Below are 21,326 nucleotides of genomic sequence, written 5' to 3'. Positions count from 1 at the left end.
CAACATTTAGCATAAGACTCATACTTGAAGCAACAATACTCTCAAATATAACCCTTGTGCTAGATAAACCATATCTGAGATTAAGGCAATGTTGTACCAGAACACCATGGATAGTCATTTTTTGAGTTTTCTTTTCTTAGATGAAGGGCTTTGTTGCATCCAGAGAAATGATAGTTCTATATAATTCAAATATGTAGAGAGAGAAAGGTTATAAATACCCTTATACACTGTTTATGTATTGTTAGTTCTTTGAGGGATTTCTTTGGATCAACCAAGTTAGAACTTTTGATCTCCATATGTGTTGAACCCCGAAAATCGGGTCAACAACAAGGGGGATACCTGCCCGGTCCGGACCTTGGTTGGCAGCTCCTTATCCGTTTGGTATAGCGGGTCCGACTGGGGATAATGGGACCAATTTCCCAATCTAAGGGTGTGTGTGTGTGCAGAGTTGGATGATGTTGATCTAAGAGTTCTAATCTAAGCTACTTTAATCTAATTCTATGCTATTGTAATCTAATGAAAACAACACATCTAATCTATGCTAACCCGGGATGTATTTCTTCTATTATGCGATCTAAAGAGATTTCAAATAATAACTGGTAATAAAGATCATTCAGCTATCATAAGAATGGAAATCAATTAAGATGAACCACTTTGCATAAAAAGTTAGGCAAAACAGTTGTGAACAGCATATCGCATAATAAGTTATTCATATATCAAACATAAATAAATGGCTCCACCGTACAAAAGTGCCAAATGGTAACTCAAACATTCATGCAATAACATATGAACAACTAAAAACTGTATATCACTTTAAGAATATAAGCAGAAATGGTCAACAGATAAAAGTACCATTTATGACTGGTCCTACTCATAAGCTTCAAGCAACAATGATTTATCTCTCCTTGTTCTAATATCTACCAAGAGTATAGAAGTGCAACATCAGTAGCAGATATCAAATGCAAACATCAATAAACCTTGATCCATTCATTCACCAAAACCTCCTCTGAGGGTGCAAAAGTGCATGTTCTAAGGACAAGATTTTGACAAATTTCTGGACCCTTCTCTAAATGCATGAGAAGGGTTTAAATACTACTTCCTAATTCTAATAATAGTTTATTTACAAAATTTAGGATGCGGTTTTCAAATGACCGTCCTTTTTCTAATCTAATTTTTAAGTAAAAACAACATTCCAAATTAAGATACTTCTGTATCTGGTCTTTAAAGCTGCATGCATTCAGCATTGGTTTAAGGAGAGCCGGCTCGCTAACTTCTGCTTTGAGCTGGGCTGAGAAAACGGAATCTATGAGAGCTAGCACCACTTTTTCGGCTGCATTTATGATATATTTCACAGTCATCCATTGACTATGCGGCTTCACCAAGTATGCCCAGTAACATTCCCAATTTAACATGTTTAGTGCTTGGATCGCTTTTCCATTTTCTTGCACCTTCTGCTTCCATTATGCTTCTAGTCGTAGTTTATTTGGTAAATACCTCGGGGTGGTCTCTGTGATTAAATTTGCTCTGCGCAAATTCTCATTTACACAGTCAATAAGAATGCTTGCTATCGTGGCCGCTATTTCTACTGCTTGTTCTGCCTCCCTGATTTGATCTTCCCACTTGTTGAAGAGCAACTCTTTATGATTCTCATTTATCCTGGTATGCCTGCTCTTTTTCCCTCGTCTTCATCCTGCCAAGCCAAGTACTCCGTCACTCATTTGTCAATCTGATCATAGTCACTTCGTAAGTTGACCACTTGATTGGTGATCTTATCACTCATTTCGCAATAATAATTCCACTGTGATATCTTTTGTCCCAACACTTCCTGTTGCTGCAGTAGTTGTTCATTCAAGGCAATAGATTCTGAAATAAACTCTGTAAGTTTAGGGTCGTCTCTGTGCATCTCTTGTACATCCTGCAACTGTTTTCCCTTTTCGTCCAAACTTCTTTGATAACCTATTTGCATTTGCTGGAAGTCTTCCTGCAACTTTTCAAGCTGTTTGTGTGCCTCATTATTAGTATTGGCTTGTTGCAATTGTAGTTGCAGTACCTGTATCTGATTTTCTTGCTCTTTCAACAATTGTTGTACTTCTGATGCTTTGTCAATAGTCGCAGAGGCATACGCCCCTGCGATCTGAGACAGTTTGGTGAGATTTTCAGTCGGATTACTGGCAGGATCTTTCCATAGGACGTCTAATTGCTCAGCATCCTGAGAAAGTGTATTTTCTAACTTCCTCTTTTTTCTCTGTCTTCTTACAACTGCTTTATGTTGGGGACTATAAAATATGTCCAGAGGGGGAATTTCTTCTACATTCAGTAGAAGCTCAGAAGATGGAGTGATAGGAATATGCTCCGTTTCTGTGACATTGCTGACTATGGTTGAGCCCACTTCTTGTGCTACCTGTGTATTGCTCACAGGTGTTTTTGGGGCTTTTCCTTCAAGATTGATCAGTTCGTTGAAGGTTTCCCATTCCTTATCTAATTCTGTTGTGACGGGTGGTGCTTCAATGACGAGAGGGGGGACATCTCTTTGCGGGGAGGCGATAACCTGCTGTTGTGGAAGTTCCATTGACTGAGCGGTGTCTTTAGCTGACTCTTCGCTCCTATCTTGGTTGTTTTCGGATCTTTTAGAATGTTCAGGCATCTCTTGTACAGTCTTAGATTTAGATCCGGAAGTGCTTGAATTCCCACTGAGGCTAACGCTTGGAGTCGGTTCTCTGGCAGATAGTCGCAGCTTTTCTAGAGGAACACTGGCTAGTCTTCTTTCCCTGTATACCATGAATCTTTGGAGGTCATCTGGAGACAATTGCGATTGGGCTTCCTGCAAAATTTCCTGAAGTGAGCTTTTACTCTGAAATATATCATCAAATAAATCCTTTTTTCCAACGAACACTTTTATCTTGACTGTCGTTGTGAAATTCTGAGCAACCTCATTTGGCTCAAATGGTCTTGCCGGGAACTTAAATAATTGTAGACACGTCATATTCTGTACTTTGGTGAACGCGTGACCTACATCGAACAACGAAAAGGCCCCACAAGCCACAGGAAACTGTGGCCATATGGCCTTCTTTTTGTCTTTTAGGTCTTTAGTTAGGCCGCCTTCTGAACAGGTTTGATATGCAATTTCTCGAGCCAGAAGTTTGTCAGGGATATACAAAGGTAGGACATGAGGGGGGACGGTGCTTCCAAATACTCTAATATAGGTGGACCATTCTTCTCCAAACCATCTTGCGATGGGGATGATATCTATCTGTGCCTCAGGTGAGCACCTCGGGGGATCTTTATCATACATCATTCTATACAAGGGTAAGATAAGCCCGTGACAAATCTGGTAGAAATGTGGAATGAACTGAGAATCCCATAATATCTTATGATAAACATGGATGGGTAATGGGTCCTGAGTTGTCCATTTCCAACCCATAACGGGAAATTTAGACACATAACAAATAGAATCCATAACATATGCGGATAGGTAAAAAGGAGGATAGATCTTTTGAGACATGGATCTTTTAGACCAGTAATTGACAATAGCCATGAATAGGTTATCAGAAAATATCTTGGCCCAATCTATAATAACGGCATTTGTGGCAGCATCTATTAATGGTAACCATTCAGACGAAAACTTATTGATATCTGGCATCCCAAACAATCTACAAAGCATGGCCGCAGCAAAACAATACGGAGAGGTGAGGGAACCAGTGCTGTACATACCGTTTTTGTCTTTCTTGAGCGGTTCATCTTTTCTGGACCAATCTTTGGTGGTCTCTAATAGGTTTGGGTTCTCCGCCACAAATTTTTCAATGAATTGTGCATTGTAAGTCGCCTGTGGTTCAGGAAGATGATACATGAGCTTTAAATCTTGTGCAGCGAATGACCCGATGAGCCCATGTCCTTGAATCTTGAACTGTCTATTCTTCATTTCTGCATTGTCAAGTATCCACTTGATCATATCCGTATATGGGAGAATTTTCGGCCTTGCTGCTATCCGATGAAGGAATGAGCACGCTAGTTCTTCTAAGGATGCTTCGGAAGAGCCCTGTGAGTCTGAGACAGCGGTAACCTTCATTATTCTGGGGTTTTCTTCTTCAAGCAGTCTGTACATGCCTTCCCACGTCGATATCCCTGTGTCTCTGTTACAAGCTGTGTCTGTATATAAAGGTGCCATTTCCTTCACCTCAGAGCCCTGAGCTTTATTTTTCTTTCCCATTTCTTCCTACGTATGGCTTTGTATCATCCTTCGTTCTCCGTTCCTGCAGCTCACAAGTGAAATGGAAATGACTGATCAAGAAAGGTGATGGGAGAGTCTTAAATGCAGCAGATATATCAAATATGCCACCTTACGTGAAGTAATTCTTTGCAAAAGCACGCGTCTACATTTTATTAATAGATGACAACTAATTCCTTTATTATCATTAAAAGCGCATGATCTTGAGTCTTATTATGGTAAGTGGCTTTTCTTGAATAGCGTGCCCGAAGTTTCGTGATGGAGTGATTTTGCGATTTGGTTTGCAATCGTCACAGATCACGACATCGCATTATTGCACTATCGCGCTCTTGCACCGACTAACAAATATAACATCGCAGAGTTGATTTGGCTTAATATCGCAACCATCGTTTTATCGCAACATCGCAGATCGCAGAAGTTTTATGCTTGCCAAATTTTGTTAGCTCATTCCCTGCGATATGCGATCTTGCGATCGATGTTATCGCAAATCGGAAAATCTTGAAGTTTTTTCTTATTAGCATTACTTTATTGCGATGCGATATATTGCTTAGTACGAGAATCTTGCACATACCGGGATTTTACCCAAATGGAGGTGCTTTTCTATCATTTTATGATGCGGCTTTTTAAAGATTTTTTCCTTATCATAAACTTAGGTTTTAAAGTATTCAAAAGATCTTCCTAAGCTTACGATGGTAACCTTATTTTGAAGAAAGGAAACTCTTGCTTTTCCTAAATTTTAACTAAGGGTCCCCATTCATTTAGTATTTTGGACAACACTTAAATGAAAAGGGGGGGGGGGGGGTTGTTGCTGGCCACAACAATTGGCGATTCACTTGGGAGAACCAGTTATCTCTGATTTTCTATTGAACTTTTCAAATTTCCAAAACAATTTTTTTTTTTAGAAAATTAAACTTTATTATAAAAAGATAAAGCGCATTATACTCCAAACTGTCAATGATATTTTGTTCCAACCTCTTTCTATTTTAATTATTTTCTTCCTCAGCTTGTCCTTGCATTTACATCAGCCATTACTTGGTCTTGTAAAGATAAAATAAGGTCTTCCCTGTGTACCAGTTTTTTAAATATGCTCATTCGTCGTAGGTAGAGCCTCTGCTGCTAGCAGGCGTTCATAGCCTCGACAGGGTTACCTATTACCCAGTAATGATCCTTTATCCTGCTTAAGGTGATTTACAACTTTCAAAGAAAAACCCATATTGACACTTTTTCCTTTTTTATTCTTAAAGAACAATGTCTTGGTTTGGTAGCCAAATTATGACACCGTCATTCACTTGATTTACACTTTTGCTGAACAAGCTGGCTCGTGATGAGACCCCTTGTCTTTTGATCTCAACAATCTTAAGTTGTTGCCCTGTTTTGGTGGACAGTAATGGCAAAGATAGCAAGTTATAATATCTGTGATCATGATAAGCCGGCTCGTGATAAGACCTATTATTCTTCAAGATATAGTGTATCCTTGGGTCGTTTCTCTAAATGCTGCGATTTTCTTTAGCAGGGAGGAAGTCATTTTTTCCTTAAGAAAGCTCTGGACAACAATAATAGAGTTTTTGGAAATGGATGTTCTACAGGGAATCCTCATTTTGTTGTTGATACCTTTCATTGTACTGATATAAAAAAATTCTTCACTAAGATTGCTTTCATCAAATTTCTTGAAGTTGAAACTAGTATCATATTTGGGTTAAAGTTTTTAACTGTATCTATTAATAATAAAGATCAAGTTTCCAAAAGATTTGCTATTTATATAAGCAGAAGTTCAAAATCTGATAGAGAAATGGTGTCTTTAGTAAATGTCAAATGCTGTTAACCACAGCAAATTTTATTAGGGAGAAAAATATTTAAAGAAATGAGAGGTAACTATTCCCTTGGATTATGTACATGATAGGGATAATTTCTTCTCTTATTTTGCCTACCAATATTTAAAAATTAAATTATCCGCCTAATAACTTAGCTAAACTACCCCTACTTATATTCTAACTATACACAGAAAAATTGACTAGGTAAAATGATATTTCCAGTGAAACTATCTTTTCATTTTTATTCCTACACGTATATACCTTTTAAACATCTGTGTTAAGAATAAAAATTTTCTTGGACTGTGAACATTGAATGTAGGATTAGAAAGTGTAACTTCAGTCAGAATTCCGCCTGAAATTTCTTTCTTATGAAATCTTTTTTCCAATTGGATACCTATTGGATCATAAAAATCAGGATGAATTTCTGTTATGGATTGGTGATCATGTAATAGGAAAGATGACAAGCCAGGTTGCGAATATGATTTTTTAGTTTTAATGGCCTGTAATCTACTATGCGTTAAAGTCAAGATTTTAGCAATTTCTCGTAAAAGGAAAGTTTCCACATATAAATCACTAAATAAATCAATGAAGAATAGATGGAAATTTCTCGAAAGAGATTTATCAATTGACGTGAATTGCTGGCAAGTTTCCAAAAATACTTTCTTTCGTTGATGATGTTTTGGATGACATACAAGTTTCTTCTGAAAGGCTGATATTGATTGATCTTGGAATTGAAAAAGTTCTGTATTTCCTTGACACAATTTAGTTTTCCAAAATGGTAATACATCTCTCGAATGTTCTTTGATAAGGTGCTCAATATACCATAGTAATCTATCAAAAGTCTGAAAATTTAAAATACAATCCGATTTTATACAAAATGAGTGCAAGCGAAAAAGAATGTAATGATTATCTGTACAACTAATGTTACAGCACAACTGGGATTGACTTGAAATATCTTCTTTTTCACAAGAACTGGCCAGAATTATGGGATCCGAGTAATTTCGAATTACGTCTTGTGAATCAGAAAACAAGTTATGATTGGGAACAGGCATGGGGGTTTGCTCATGATACGAATCATAGATCGGGATATTGTTTTGGATAGTAAAATCATGCAAATGATCCGTCACTCTGGAATGAGGATCGACTGATATGATTCTTGAATTAGAATATCTCTCATTATCTGAGCTCTGTTGAGTTACTTGAGATAAATCAACATCATCATCATCAAAGTAGCTATCATAAATGATTTTACAGGTTTCTCTAGATTTTTCTTTTTCATCCAATATTTTCAGAAAAGGAAGGTCAAGTCGTTCTTGTTTGTAAATGACCAAAGGATGTTCTATAGCTGCCTCTTTATCTTGAAAACCTAATGGTGATTCATTTGAATAATCCTCTGTACTTTTTGAGATATCATTAATACTGAGGGGGAAAAAATTATCATCACTAAATACATCAGGATAAAGAGAAAAATGTGATTCTGAAACAATGCATTTGAAAATATCATCGTGAAAAAATTCTTGTTCATCACATTCATTGTAGACATCGGGCTTTAGATCATACCTTTGCGTGTTTGTATTTTCTGAAAGAGAATTAATTTGCTGTTCTAACCTTGGCATCTGCATTTGTTGACTTGCGATGATATTATCTTACCTTGTCTCCAAGTTTCTTTCTGGTTCCAAGGCAGGCTTTCTTTCAACATTCTTGCTTTTGTCTTCTTGCATTAGAGCAGGCATGTTTCCTAAGCTTTGGGAAGTTTCTTCGTCATGAGTGATTCGCACATTCAAATTGGAATTTTCATTCCTATTAGAAGAAAATAAAACAAGACTTGGACTAATTTCTGATGGATCGGGCATAGGAGGCAGGGAATGCTCAGCATAATCTGAAGATTCTTCATTCATGAGTTCATTTTCAAGATCATATTTTAGACAATCACGATGAAATCGCATATCAAAATCCCTAACAGATTCATCTTCTTTTCGTAGATACTCAATTTCATCATATACCTGATCATAATCATAGCAATCAAATTTACAAATGAAAGCCTTGACAAATTGGTCCCAGCTGTGAATTGAGGCAACTGGGAGGGTTCTACACCATTTTCTAGCTTCCGCTGTGAATGTGAGAGTAAAAATTCTGCATAAAATGCCTTCATCAATTCTTTGAACGTTCGAACTTGAAACATTTTGAATAAATTGAAGTGCATGATTAAAAGCAGAAGAATTATTCTTACCATTGAATTTTACCTGAGACAAGAGTCTTACCACTTCAGGTGGAGTGTTGGAAGAGGCACAAACATGGATACAACTCCAAATGGGAAGTTTGTGAGCAGCCATCCTAATTCAAATGTTATGATTTCAAACCATTCCAACAGACACTATGCTCAGGTCCTCCTTCTAGCGCCAAATATGTTGAAGCCCGGAAAATTGGGTCGACAACAAGGGGGATACCTGCCCGGTCCAGACCTTGGTTGGCAGCTCCTTATCCGTTTGGTATAGCGGGTCCGACTGGGGATAATGGGACCAGTTTCCCAATCTAAGGGTGTGTGTGTGTGCAGAGTTGGATGATGCTGATCTAAGAGTTCTAATCTAAGCTACTTTAATCTAATTCTATGCTATTGTAATCTAATGAAAACAGCACATCTAATCTATGCTAACCCGGGATGTATTTCTTTTATTATGCGATCTAAAGAGATTTCAAATAATAACTGGTAATAAAGATCATTCAGCTATCATAAGAATGGAAATCAATTAAGATGAACCACTTTGCATAAAAAGTTAGGCAAAACAGTCGTGAACAGCATATCGCATAATAAGTTATTCATATATCAAACATAAATAAATGGCTTCACCGTACAAAAGTGCCAAATGGTAACTCAAACATTCATGCAATAACATATAAACAACTAAAAACTGTATATCACTTTAAGAATATAAGCAGAAATGGTCAAGAGATAAAAGTACCATTTATGACTGGTCCTACTCATAAGCTTCAAGCAACAATGATTTATCCCTCCTTGTTCTAATATCTACCAAGAGTACAAAAGTGCAACATCAGTAGCAGATATCAAATGCAAACATCAATAAACCTTGATCCATTCATTCACCAAAACCTCCTCTGAGGGTGTAAAAGTGCATGTTCTGAGGACAAGTTTTTGGCAAATTTCTGGACCCTTTTCTAAATGCATGAGAAGGGTTTAAATACTACTTCCTAATTCTAATAATAGTTTATTTACAAAATTAAGGATGCGGTTTTCAAATGACCATCCTTTTTCTAATCTAATTTTTAAGTAAAAACAACATTCCAAATTAAGCTACTTCTGTATTTGGTCTTTAAAGCTGCATGCATTTAGCATTGGTTTAAGGAGAGCCGGCTGGCTGATTTCTACTTTGATCTGGGCTGAGAAAATGGAATCTATGAGAGCTGGCACCACTTTTTCGCCGCATTTATGATACATTTCACAGTCATCCACTGACTATGTGGCTTCACCAAGTATGCCCAGTAACATTCCCAATTTAACCTGTTTAGTGCTTGGATCGCTTTTCCCTTTTCTTGCGCCTTTTGCTTCCATTCTGCTTCTAGTCGTAGTTTATTTGGTAAATACCTCGGGGTAGTCTCTGCGATTAAATTTGCTCTGTGCAAATTCTCATTTACACAGTCGATAAGAATGCTCGCTGTCGTGGCCGTTGTTTCTACTGCTTGTTCTGCCTCCCTGATTTGATCTTCCCACTTGTTGAAGAGTAACTCTTAATGATTCTCATTTATCCTGGGTGCGCCTGCTCTTTTTCCCTCGTCTTCATCCTGCCAAGCCAAGTACTCCGTTACTCGTTTGTCAATCTGATCATAGTCACTTCGTAATTCGACCACTTGATTGGTGATCTTATCACTCATTTCGCAATAATAATTCCATTGTGATATTTTTTGTCCCAACACTTCCTGTTGTTGCAGTAGTTGTTCATTCAAGGCAATAGATTCTGAAATAAACTTTGTAAGTTTAGGGTCGTCTCTGTGCATCTCTTGTACATCCTGCAACTGTTTTCCCTTTTCGTCCAAACTTCTTAGATAACCTATTTGCATTTGTTGGAAGTCTTCCTGCAACTTTTCAAGCTGTTTGTGTGCCTCATTATTAGTATTGGCTTGTTGCAATTGTTTTGTTGTACTTTTGACGCTTTGTCAATAGTCGCAGAGGCATACGCCCCTGCGATCTGAGACAGTTTGGTGAGATTTTCAGTTGGATTACTGGCAGGATCTTCCATAGGACGTCTAATTGCTCAGCATCCTGAGAAAGTGTATTTTCTAACTTCCTCTTTTTTCTCTACCTTCTTACAACTGCTTTATGTTGGGGACTCTAAAATATGTCCAGAGGGGGAATTTCTTCTACATTCAGTAGAAGCTCAGAAGATGGAGCGATAGGAATTGCTCCGTTTCTGTGACATTGCTGACTATGGTTGAGCCCACTTCTTGTGCTACCTGTGTATTTCTCACAAGTGTTTTTGGGGCTTGTCCTTCAAGATTGATCAGTTCATTGAAGGTTTCCCATTCCTTATCTAATTCTGTTGTGATGGGTGGTGCTTCAATGATGAGAGGGGGGACATCTCTTTGCGAGGAGGCGATAACCTGTTGTTGTGGAAGTTCCATTGACTGAGCGGTGTCTTTAGTTGACTCTTCACTCTTATCTTGGTTGTTTTCGAATCTTTTAGAATGTTTAGGCATCTCTTGTACAGTCTTAGATTTAGATACGGAAGTGCTTGAATTCCCACTGAGGCTAACGCTTGGAGTCAGTTCTCTGGAAGATAGTCGCAGCTTTTCTAGAAGAACACTGGCTAGTCTTCTTTCCCTGTATACCATGAATCTTTGGAGGTCATCTGGAGACAATTGCGATTGGGCTTCCCGCAAAATTTCCTGAAGTGAGCTTTTACTCTGAAATATATCATCAAATAAATCCTTTTTTCCAACGAACACTTTTATCTTGACTGTCGTTGTGAAATTCTGAGCAACCTCATTTGGGTCAAATGGTCTTGCCGGGAACTTAAATAATTGTAGACACGTCATATTCTGTACTTCGGTGAACGCATGACCTACATCGAACAACGAAAAGGCCCCACAAGCCACAGGAAACTGTGGCCATATGGCCTTCTTTTTCTCTTTTAGGTCTTTAGTTAGGTCGCCTTCTGAACGAGTTTGATATGCAATTTCTCGAGCCAGAAGTTTGTCAGGGATATACAAAGGTAGGACATGAGGGGGGACGGTGCTTCCAAATACTCTAATATAGGTGAACCATTCTTCTCCGAACCATCTTGCGATGGGGATGATATCTATCTGTGCCTCAGGTGAGCACCTCGGGGGGTCTTTATCATACATCATTCTATACAAGGGTAAGATAAGCCCGTGACAAATCTGGTAGAAATGTGGAATGAACTGAGAATCCCATAATATCTTATGATAAACATGGATGGGTAATGGGTCATGAGTTGTCCATTTCCAACCCATAACGGGAAATTTAGACACATAACAAATAGAATCCATAACATATGCGGATAGGTAAAAAGGAGGATAGATCCTTTGATACATGGATTTTTTAGACCGGTAATTGACAATAGCCATGAATAGGTTATCAGAAAAGATCTTGGCCCAATCTATAATAACGACATTTGTGGCAGGATCTATTAATGGTAACCATTCAGACGAAATCTTAGTGATATCTGGCATCCCAAACAATCTACAAAGCATGGCCGCAGCAAAACAATACGGAGATGTGAGGGAACCAGTGCTGTACATACCATTTTTGTCTTTCTTGAGCGGTTCATCTTTTCTGGACCAATCTTTGGTGGTCTCTGATAGGTTTGGGTTCTCCGCCACAAATTTTTCAATGAATTGTGCATTATAAGTCGCCTGCGGTTCAGGAAGATGATACATGAGCTTTAAATCTTGTGCAGTGAATGACCCGATGAGCCCATGCCCTTGAATCTTGAACTGTCTGTTCTTCATTTCTGCATTGTCAAGTATCCACTTGATCATATCCGTATATGGGAGAATTTTGGGCCTTGCTGCTATCCGATGAAGGAATGAGCATGCTAGTTCTTCTAAGGATGCTTCGGAAGAGCCCTGTGAGTCTGAGACATCGGTAACCTTCATTATTCTGGGGTTTTCTTCTTCAAGCAGTCTGTACATGCCTTCCCACGTCGATATCCCTGCGTCTCTGTTACAAGCTGTGTCTGTATATAAAGGTGCCATTTCCTTCACCTCAGAGCCCTGAGCTTTATTTTTCTTTCCCATTTCTTCCTGCGTATGGCTTTGTATCGTCCTTCGTTCTCCGTTCCTGCAGCTCACAAGTGAAATGGAAATGACTGATCAAGAAAGGTGATGGGAGAGTCTTAAATGCAGCAGATATATCAAATATGCCACCTTACGTGAAGTAATTCTTTGCAAAAGCATGCGTCTACATTTTATTAATAGATGACAACTAATTCCTTTATTATCATTAAAAGCGCATGATCTTGAGTCAGATTATGGTAAGTGGATTTTCTTGAATAGCGTGCCCAAAAGATTAGTGATGGAGTAATTTTGCGATTTGGTTCGCAATCGTCGCAGATTGCGACTTCGCATTATTGCACTATCGCGCTCTCGCACCGACTAACAAATATAGCATCGTAGAGTTGATTTGGCTTAATATCTCAACCATCTTTTTATCGCGATATCGCAACATCGCAGATCGTAGAAGTTTTATGCTTGCCAAATTTTGTTAGCTCATTCCCTGCGATATGCGATCTTGCGATCGGTGTTATCGCAAATCGGAAAATCTTGAAGTTTTTTCTTATTAGCATTACTTTATTGCGATGCGATATATTGCTTAGTACGAGAATCTTGCACATACCGGGATTATACCCAAATGGAGGTGCTTTTCTATCATTTTATGATGCGGCTTTTTAAAGATTTTTTCCTTATCATAAACTTAGGTTTTAAAGTATTCAAAAGATCTTCCTAAGCTTACGATGGTAACCTTATTTTGAAGAAAGGAAACTCTTGCTTTTCCTAAATTTTAACTAAGGGTCCCCATTCATTTAGTATTTTGGACAACACTTAAATGAAAAATGGGGAGGGGGGGGGGGGTGTTGTTGCTGGCCACAACAATATGTAAGACAAATTTTCAAGTAATACATAATATTGATGCCAGGTTCTATCTCATTTGTAATTATATTATGTTTATGATTCATCATATATTGTGATTTAACCTTTGTTTAAGAGGGTGCATGCTAAGTTGAGAGAATTCTTTGGCGAAAATCACATTGTTATGTACCTAGGGGGGATAATATGGGGGATTCTTTTGTCGTCGTGTTTCGAACCAACTAGTGTGGTTCATTGTCAGGACAAGTTGAATGAACAGATCTCGCTTTGCATATTAAATAGGTGAAGCAGAACATCCAACAACTATATCTCTTGATTAGGTAACGGTTAAATTGACAACGGCTAAATTTGACCTGGAAATGGTAGGTATGGACCTAGATTAGGGAAAAACCTATATTTAATAAAAAAGGTTACTACGGTTAGTTATCTTCTTATTGAAATAAAAGTAAATGGACCATTATATGAATTTATAATTATAAATATATATTAAACTAAATAAATTATAAAATAATAAATTAATTTAAATTAGTAGATAGTTATCAAAGAAATCATCTATAAAGATATTAAAGTAATTACTAGTTAGATATAAAGGTTATTATAAATATTAGAGTAATATATAGTTAGTTATATTCTTTTATTAAAATACAAGTTAAAGGGGATATTTCATATATTCATATATATTAAAATAAATAAATTTTAAATTAATATTTATGTATAAATATATATTAAAATAAATAAATTATAAAATAAATTAATAGATAGTTATCCAAGATATAAAAGTAATTAATAGTTAGATAGATAAAATGATAATAATAATAGATAAAATAAATAAATTATTAAAATATTAGAGCCATCTATAAAAATAAATATATATTTAAATAAATAAATTATAAAATAATTTAATTTAATTTAATAGATGGTTATCAAAGATATTAACTATGTAAATATTAAAGTAATTAATAGTTAGATATAAAAGTTATTAAATAAATACCTATTAGAGTAATATATAGATAGTTAATTTTTTATTAAAATATACCCAACCAAACCAGCTCATCACTCCTTCAGGATCTAAGTGTGGTGTGATTGCTTTGAATTTTTTCTAGTGTGTATTGATTTGTCGATGTTATCGTTGTTATTTTACTTTGATTTTAAAAAATGCTCTATTTCGTTCTAAAATTACATGGTTTTGTTATATCACTTTTAAAACTTGAATGAGTGACCATAGATCTAGGCGGTGTTTGATGAATGTGTGAGGGATATGTTATATTGATATTCAGTAATGCAAGCATAGGCACAGTTCCTAGAAAAAGGGTTGTGATCTATTCTTATTTTGAGCATTAATTCAAGCACAGGCAGATATTTTGGGGAGAATAGTGTTTCGTTATAGGTGTTGATAGATTCTTTGTAGGAATCCATTGTCTCTTTTTTTAAATTGCTTCAACTGTGGGAAAAACTCCTGCACTCGGGTGTGTTTGTCTTCATTTGTAAGTTGTTTCAAAAATAGGTTTGTGCCTCATTTTTATTCATAAGTTGGTGTGAGTGTGGACAAACCACCTGACAACATACATTTTGTTCTAGCACTGAGGCATTTGTAAATAATTGAAAAGGTGATCCAAAAGAAGATAAATCTCAGTTATGTAAGTCTATAGGGTATTTTTGAGTTTATTTCTTCGAAGCTCTTGATTCATCTAGAATCAAGAGATGAGAAATATTATTACTTTGACAAATTGTGTGTTTTAAATTTAAACATCGAGGTCACATTTTCTTTTGTCTAGTGATTTCTAGTGTGTATTGTGTCTTGGGATATGTATTTCAAAGGGATTTGATTTCATTCGATTCAATGTGCATTCCTTGCACTAAGCATAAAATCTTGTATTTACAGTCGTGATTCTGGACTCATTGCATAGATATGTGATAAGCTTCTTGCCTGCACCAAAATACTTATAACCCAAAGAAAGTCAGTTGGATTTGTCTCTGCCACAGATCTCCTCTTCTCTCTGTGGCTGGGTTCTAGGGCCGCTTCTATTCGTCGTCGCCGGGACTGGTTGCCTCAGCTCCCTCTCTTCAGTAATAGGGGTTTCACGCATCCATCAATATCTGGTTTGTTGGGTATCGGTCTTTGGATTTCTCTGTAGGATTTTATAACATTTGGATGGATCAATTCACTGCGGGACAATACATTTAACTGTTGAACCTGTTGGAAAGCCGAAGTATATATATATATATATATATCTATATATATATATATATATATATATATATATATATATATATATATATATATATATATATATATATATATATATATATATATAACGCCTCGTGGAGATCTAGAATGTAGACATAATATCATTGTTACGATCTGTAACAAGGCGTAGGAAATCTTGGGAGCTGATCTGTCACAGGTGAAATAAAGAAGTGGAAGCCCGATGAGCCACGAACAAGGAATCATATCGTGAATTCTGCCACTGTGGAAAACAAAACAGTGAGGGGCTAATCGCAGGGCTAAGAGGCCAACCGTTGCCAAAAGACTTTAATTGGTAGATCTGCCAAGCGCAGAACCAAGTTAATCATTTATCCAATGAGTTAATCAGCTGTCGTTGAGACCTAGCGCTAGAGAAAGTCAAATCCATTGTAAATGTGGCGATCTGATCCGCACTCGCTGTTTACGTGAGATCTGGTTAGTCACCGGCATCTGAAAATTTTGAGTGAATAAGTTTGTTTGCACATTTCGGATTCCAGATCTAATGTTCTGCGGCTAGATCTAGATCTAGGCGGCTAGGTTCTAGATCTAATCTTCTGCAGCTAGATCTAGATCTAATCTTATCTTCTGCTTTATTTCTCTGCGGCTGGGTTCTACGGGCAAGTAAAATATGGCTCCCAGCTTCGTGAAAATAGCTGTTGGCTCATCCTCTTCTGGAGGGCAAGCTCCTGCCCATATCGTCAGTGAAGCCCCAGCTCCCACTATCCAGGTGGTCCAGGCCTCACTCGATGAAGCTTTGAAGTTTTCCGAAAGTACCCTAATTTGCCGGTTCAATGGTTTTTGGCCGCGGCTGACAGCTCTCCAAAACTGGATCTCGGAGGTATGGAAACCTGTCATTTCTGATGAAATTAATATCTACCCTTGTGCTAGGGGTTTCTTTATAGTAGATTTTGAAAATCCTAAAAGCAGACAATGTATTCTAGATTCCGGCCCTTGGTTTTGGAAAAAATCAGGCCTATTCATGAAGCCATGGAACCCATCATTCGATCCCTCTACAGCAGTCATAACCTCAGCGCCAGTTTGGGTGAGATTGCTAAGCCTACATTTGCATATCTGGAGTCTCTCCTCGCTAAAATCCATTGGAAATGCAATTGGGAAATTTTACTGCAGGTGCCCAAAAACAGAGGAATATGCCAGAACCACCTATGCACGCATCTGTGTGGAAATGGATTTCACCACCGGATTCCCAGCTGAAATAAACCTAACAAGTAAAGACTATGTGTGGAACCAGAAACTCGATTACGAAAGTGTCCTCTTCAGATGTCGATCTTGCTTTGAGACAGGGCATCTAGCCAAAAATTGCCCAAAAGCCTCCCAGAAAAATTTTGCTAGAAACAACCACCACAGATCTACATGGTGGGAAGGAGCACAAAAAGAACACTACATTGTCATCAAAGAAGAATACTCTAGAGAAAACTCTGAATCACAAGAAATCGGGCAGGAAAGAAACAACTCTCAAGACAGGCAGGGAGAAAGCCCTGCCCAACAAATCAACAGTTATGAGGATTCGACCGCACAAAATAAATCTTCATTTAACAACAAAGAAGATCTCCTAGACCAAACTTCTTCTCCGACTATCTTCAAAAGGACGAACACAATAGATCGCGAAGCTAAGACACCAATGTCCCAAGAACCAGAAGAGATGAAGGGGATGCAAGATAAAGGAAGTTGGAAGACCGTAGAGAAAAAAAGAAAGCTACAACACCAATCTCGCCAAGAAAGACGAGGAGCCAAATAATTAAAAACTAAGAAAATTATAGGTCCGATAGACCAATTTGGTCTCAGTGGATGTTAACCATCATCATCATCATCATATATTTAATGATTTGGTTTATTTATCCACAGAGCTTGTAACATTTTCATCCTTAAATAGTTTTCATTCATGGTCTATTCAGATTGTTGTTGAGCATAGGGAAAGTGATTGAGTTATTACAATTGCACATATGATATTCTTGTTATTATCTTTGTAGTCTTTACAATTTTATTTTCTGTATAAAAAGGGTTGGTGAATTTGAACATATTTGAGTTTGATTTAAAGTATAGAAACAAAGTGTGTCTCCTTCTTGACATCGAGTGCATCGATTGATCCACATTTATAAAAACCACATTTTAAAATAGAGGTTAAATACGCATGTTTAAATTTGGATATAGTGAATCTAGTTGAGACAGTTTGTTTGGCATTGGTTGTACCTACACAGTGTGTTTTTTTAAATTCTTAAAATCATAGTGATGAATGGTTTGAGGAGTGAAGGTAAGATCTAAGCTGATCGATTTAATAAAGTTACCAATAGTACAAGAAGTTAATTTGGTGATTATTTACTGAATTTGGAATTTGAAGTTTGTGATTAAGCTAGAAGCAGGAGTGATCGTTAAGAGTTGTTGGATCTCCTTGGATTAATTGTGTTGCACCTTGAATTATATGACCCCCTAGTTTGACAAATAAGTGTTGAGGTTTGTAGAGATAGACATAGAACCCAACATTTGGCGTCGTTTCCAAGGAGGTGCTTGGAGAGTATATGGTAAATTCTGATTAAATGTTTTTCAGCAGTAGAGGTAAGTTATGCATTATTTTTGTTAGTAGGTGTGTGCTTCTATTATTGAGTGGTTGAGGGGTAACTTTTGGGTTTTTGTAGGTACATTCTTGAGATAACTGTAACATTAAATTTGGATTTGAATTGATTTTTCTAACAAGTATTTTTACACTCTTTTATTTTTTGATTTGATTTTTCTTTTTAAAATGAATGACTAGGAGTGGTAGGGGTCTGAATCCCAAGAAGGGAAAAGTAAATATTGATAACTTGGAAATATTTTCCCACGGTGAGCTTTATGTTGCAGGGAAAAACTCCAAGCATACACAGACTAACCAAGTTGATACCTTGCCCCTAGATTTTGGAGACAGTAGCTCAGGGGTATCACAAACATTGGCAGGGACGAAGGTGACCATTGGAACTTAGGTATTAAATATAAAACACATCCAACCTTCACAATCCATGGGGGGAACATTCTTGGAGGAAAGAAGCTGGAATATCATGGATATGATAATGGTGAAAGAGTTTGTGAAATCCAACCATTGGAAGAACATCCACCTTTGGATTTCCAATTGTGGGCCTTGGTATAATGTTGAAAATGAAGAACATCCCACCCTCAGGTCTTCCACATTTCCATGGTAAGGTACCTGATGATTCCAATGTTTTTACTTTTGAATTTGACATGTTATGTAGGAGTTATGATTATTCATTGGATGTTAAAAAACTAAAACTTTCCCCACTACCCTTAAAGATTCATATTTACATTGGTTCATGGGGTTGGGGGGAAATAATATAAACACTTGGGATCAAATGAGGAGGAATTTCCTGATTAAATATCAATAATATTGCAAAACTCAAGAGATGTAAGATAAAATCTTTACTATCACACAGAATGAGGATGAAAAATTGAAGGACTATATTGAAATATTTTTGTATATCCTTCAAAGGTCTAAGCACACATTTAATATGAGCACTGTCAAAACCTTATTTTTACAATGGATTTTGGATGATTCCAGGAATTACTTGATTTTTTTAGGAAAGGGAGACCTTTCTCAACTTACTTTTGACCAAATTTGTGACTTGTGTACGAAATTTTCACATAATCAGTCCAGATCCGGTAAGTGAATTAGAGGAAATTCTAGAAACAACATATTAGATCTACAGATGCTATGATTGTTGGCATGGAAAATAAAATGGATAATATGAAAACTAAAATCATGAATACTATTAGTAAGCAAATAGATTCTTTAAAATTTCAGCAAAAACTAGCAGAAGAACAATCTTCATTGTCCATTTATTGTCCAAAATGTAGGAAAAAACATCTTTTACGTGAATGTCCTGTAGATGTCAAGGTTGTTAATAGTTGTGTGATATGTGTAGGTAAACATCCTACAGATGAATTTCCATCTATACCTGGGTTGAAAGCAACATTTAAAGAGGAGAATTCAATAACTGAGCCACTGCATGCCATGGGAGCTTGGAAATTATGGCCACAGGTAAGTACAGGTATGACTACTGAACCTGCACCATATTACCCTAATTTTCATAATTCATAACAATATTATTTTCAAAATTTGAATTATTCTCAACCTTGGTAGCGTGGGTACCATCCACAGTTTGGACAATATCCTCTTCCTTGGCAACAAGGATGGAGAGGGCCACAACACTCTCATTTTCCATACCCCATGCCTACCTAGACATATCCTATAGGGTATGCACCTTACGGTTTACCCTATGCCACAACCTACACTATCAGTTTCTCTGCCTCAACAGACATAGCATATACCACCACCATTTCCATTTCCACTACCATTTTGACCACCTCAGTAGCTAGCACAACATTTGCCAAACCAAAATAATAAAGAGGTACAAATGATTCATTCTATTGGACTACTCCCTTTCCCTACTTATCATACCATGCAAGTTCGATCAATGACCTCCAGCTGAGATCGAGAAAGGTGATACACCAAAAAAAAAAAAAAAACCTACATTGTTCATTGAGGAGGAAACTGCTAACCCTTCAAACAATGATGTTGCCTCACATCCTATCCCCATATATTTAGAGTCGTTACCCTCTTCCAACCAGCCTCCCTTTCTGGAAAGGTTGGTTTTGGAAAAATTCAACCCCACCCCTATGTTTGACCTGCCTTATGAGTTGAGAAACCTTTGTCTAAAGGTTCCTTTGCAGCAGGCCATAAAAGAGATTCTTATATGTACCAAGATTGTCTAGGAACTTTTTCTTATAAAACTAGGAAGGAAGGAAGTTAAAACCCACACTATCTAGTTTGTTGGAAAAGAAGCTAAGTTAATGACAAGATGGGCTTAAGTTGAAAAATATATTGATCCTAGAAACACAATCATTTTTGTTCAGATAAGTGACACCCTTGTTCCCAATGTATTGATAGACCTTGGAGCAGCTATTAATGTAATGAATAGGAAAACCATGGAGTAGATTAGGTTAAATCACATTTTTCCTACCCCCACAAAGCTTGAACTTGTTGATAGATCTAATATCAAGCCATAGGGTGTGTTAGATGATGTGTTTTTCTCAATTGATTCATGGGAGTACCCCATAGATTTTATTTTTTTTCAAACAAATAATCCAATTGGGGGACACCCTTTAATTTTTGGATGACCATGGCTTTCTACAACCGATGCCTATATAGGTTGCCGCTCTAGTGACATGTATATTTCCCATGGGGATGCTAGGAAGAAGGTCACCCTATATCCACCTACCAAATATATTTAGGAGCTCCATGATACCTTGTGGTTGGATTGATAATAGTGATGAGGAGACTCAATATCTTTTTATCATAGATCAGATTCATTAGTATATTGAGTATACTGAGGAGAGTGTCATCCAAGACTTTCTTGGTAACCTGGATACTATGCAGGAATTTGGATTGCTTCATCAAATTTTTAGCCCAAGTTTCCAGGAAATTTGTGACCCACAATCCTCATAATCACTATAGAGTTTGGTAGCCACTAAAAATATTCATGAGCTAGACACTACTCTTGTTGAGGTAAGTCCAGGAAAATCCTTAGACATTAGTATAGACTTGGATTCATCCCAACAAGAGAAGCTTCTGAGATTGCTTTGACACCATCTTGATGCCTTTGCATGGATTTATGAGGACATGAAAGGCATCCATCATGAAACTTGTACTCATCATATTTATATTTAGGAGGGTGCCCAACCTATTCAACAACCCCAAAAGCGAATGAACCCCTTGCTCCAAGATAATATTGCTAAATAAGAATTTCATAAAATCTTGGATTTCGACTTCATCTATCATATATATGATAGCCAATGGGTCTCTCCATTCATATTAGTCCTGAAAAGATATGGGAGGTGGTGAATTTGCATCGATTATTGA

This window comes from Pinus tabuliformis, chromosome 6 (assembly GCF_031772625.1).
Source record: "Pinus tabuliformis cultivar Carrire ecotype Pingquan chromosome 6, CPIR1, whole genome shotgun sequence".
Taxonomy (NCBI): domain Eukaryota; kingdom Viridiplantae; phylum Streptophyta; class Pinopsida; order Pinales; family Pinaceae; genus Pinus; species Pinus tabuliformis.
The sequence above is the reverse complement of the archived record's forward strand: the minus strand, read 5'-3'. Positions refer to the sequence as shown.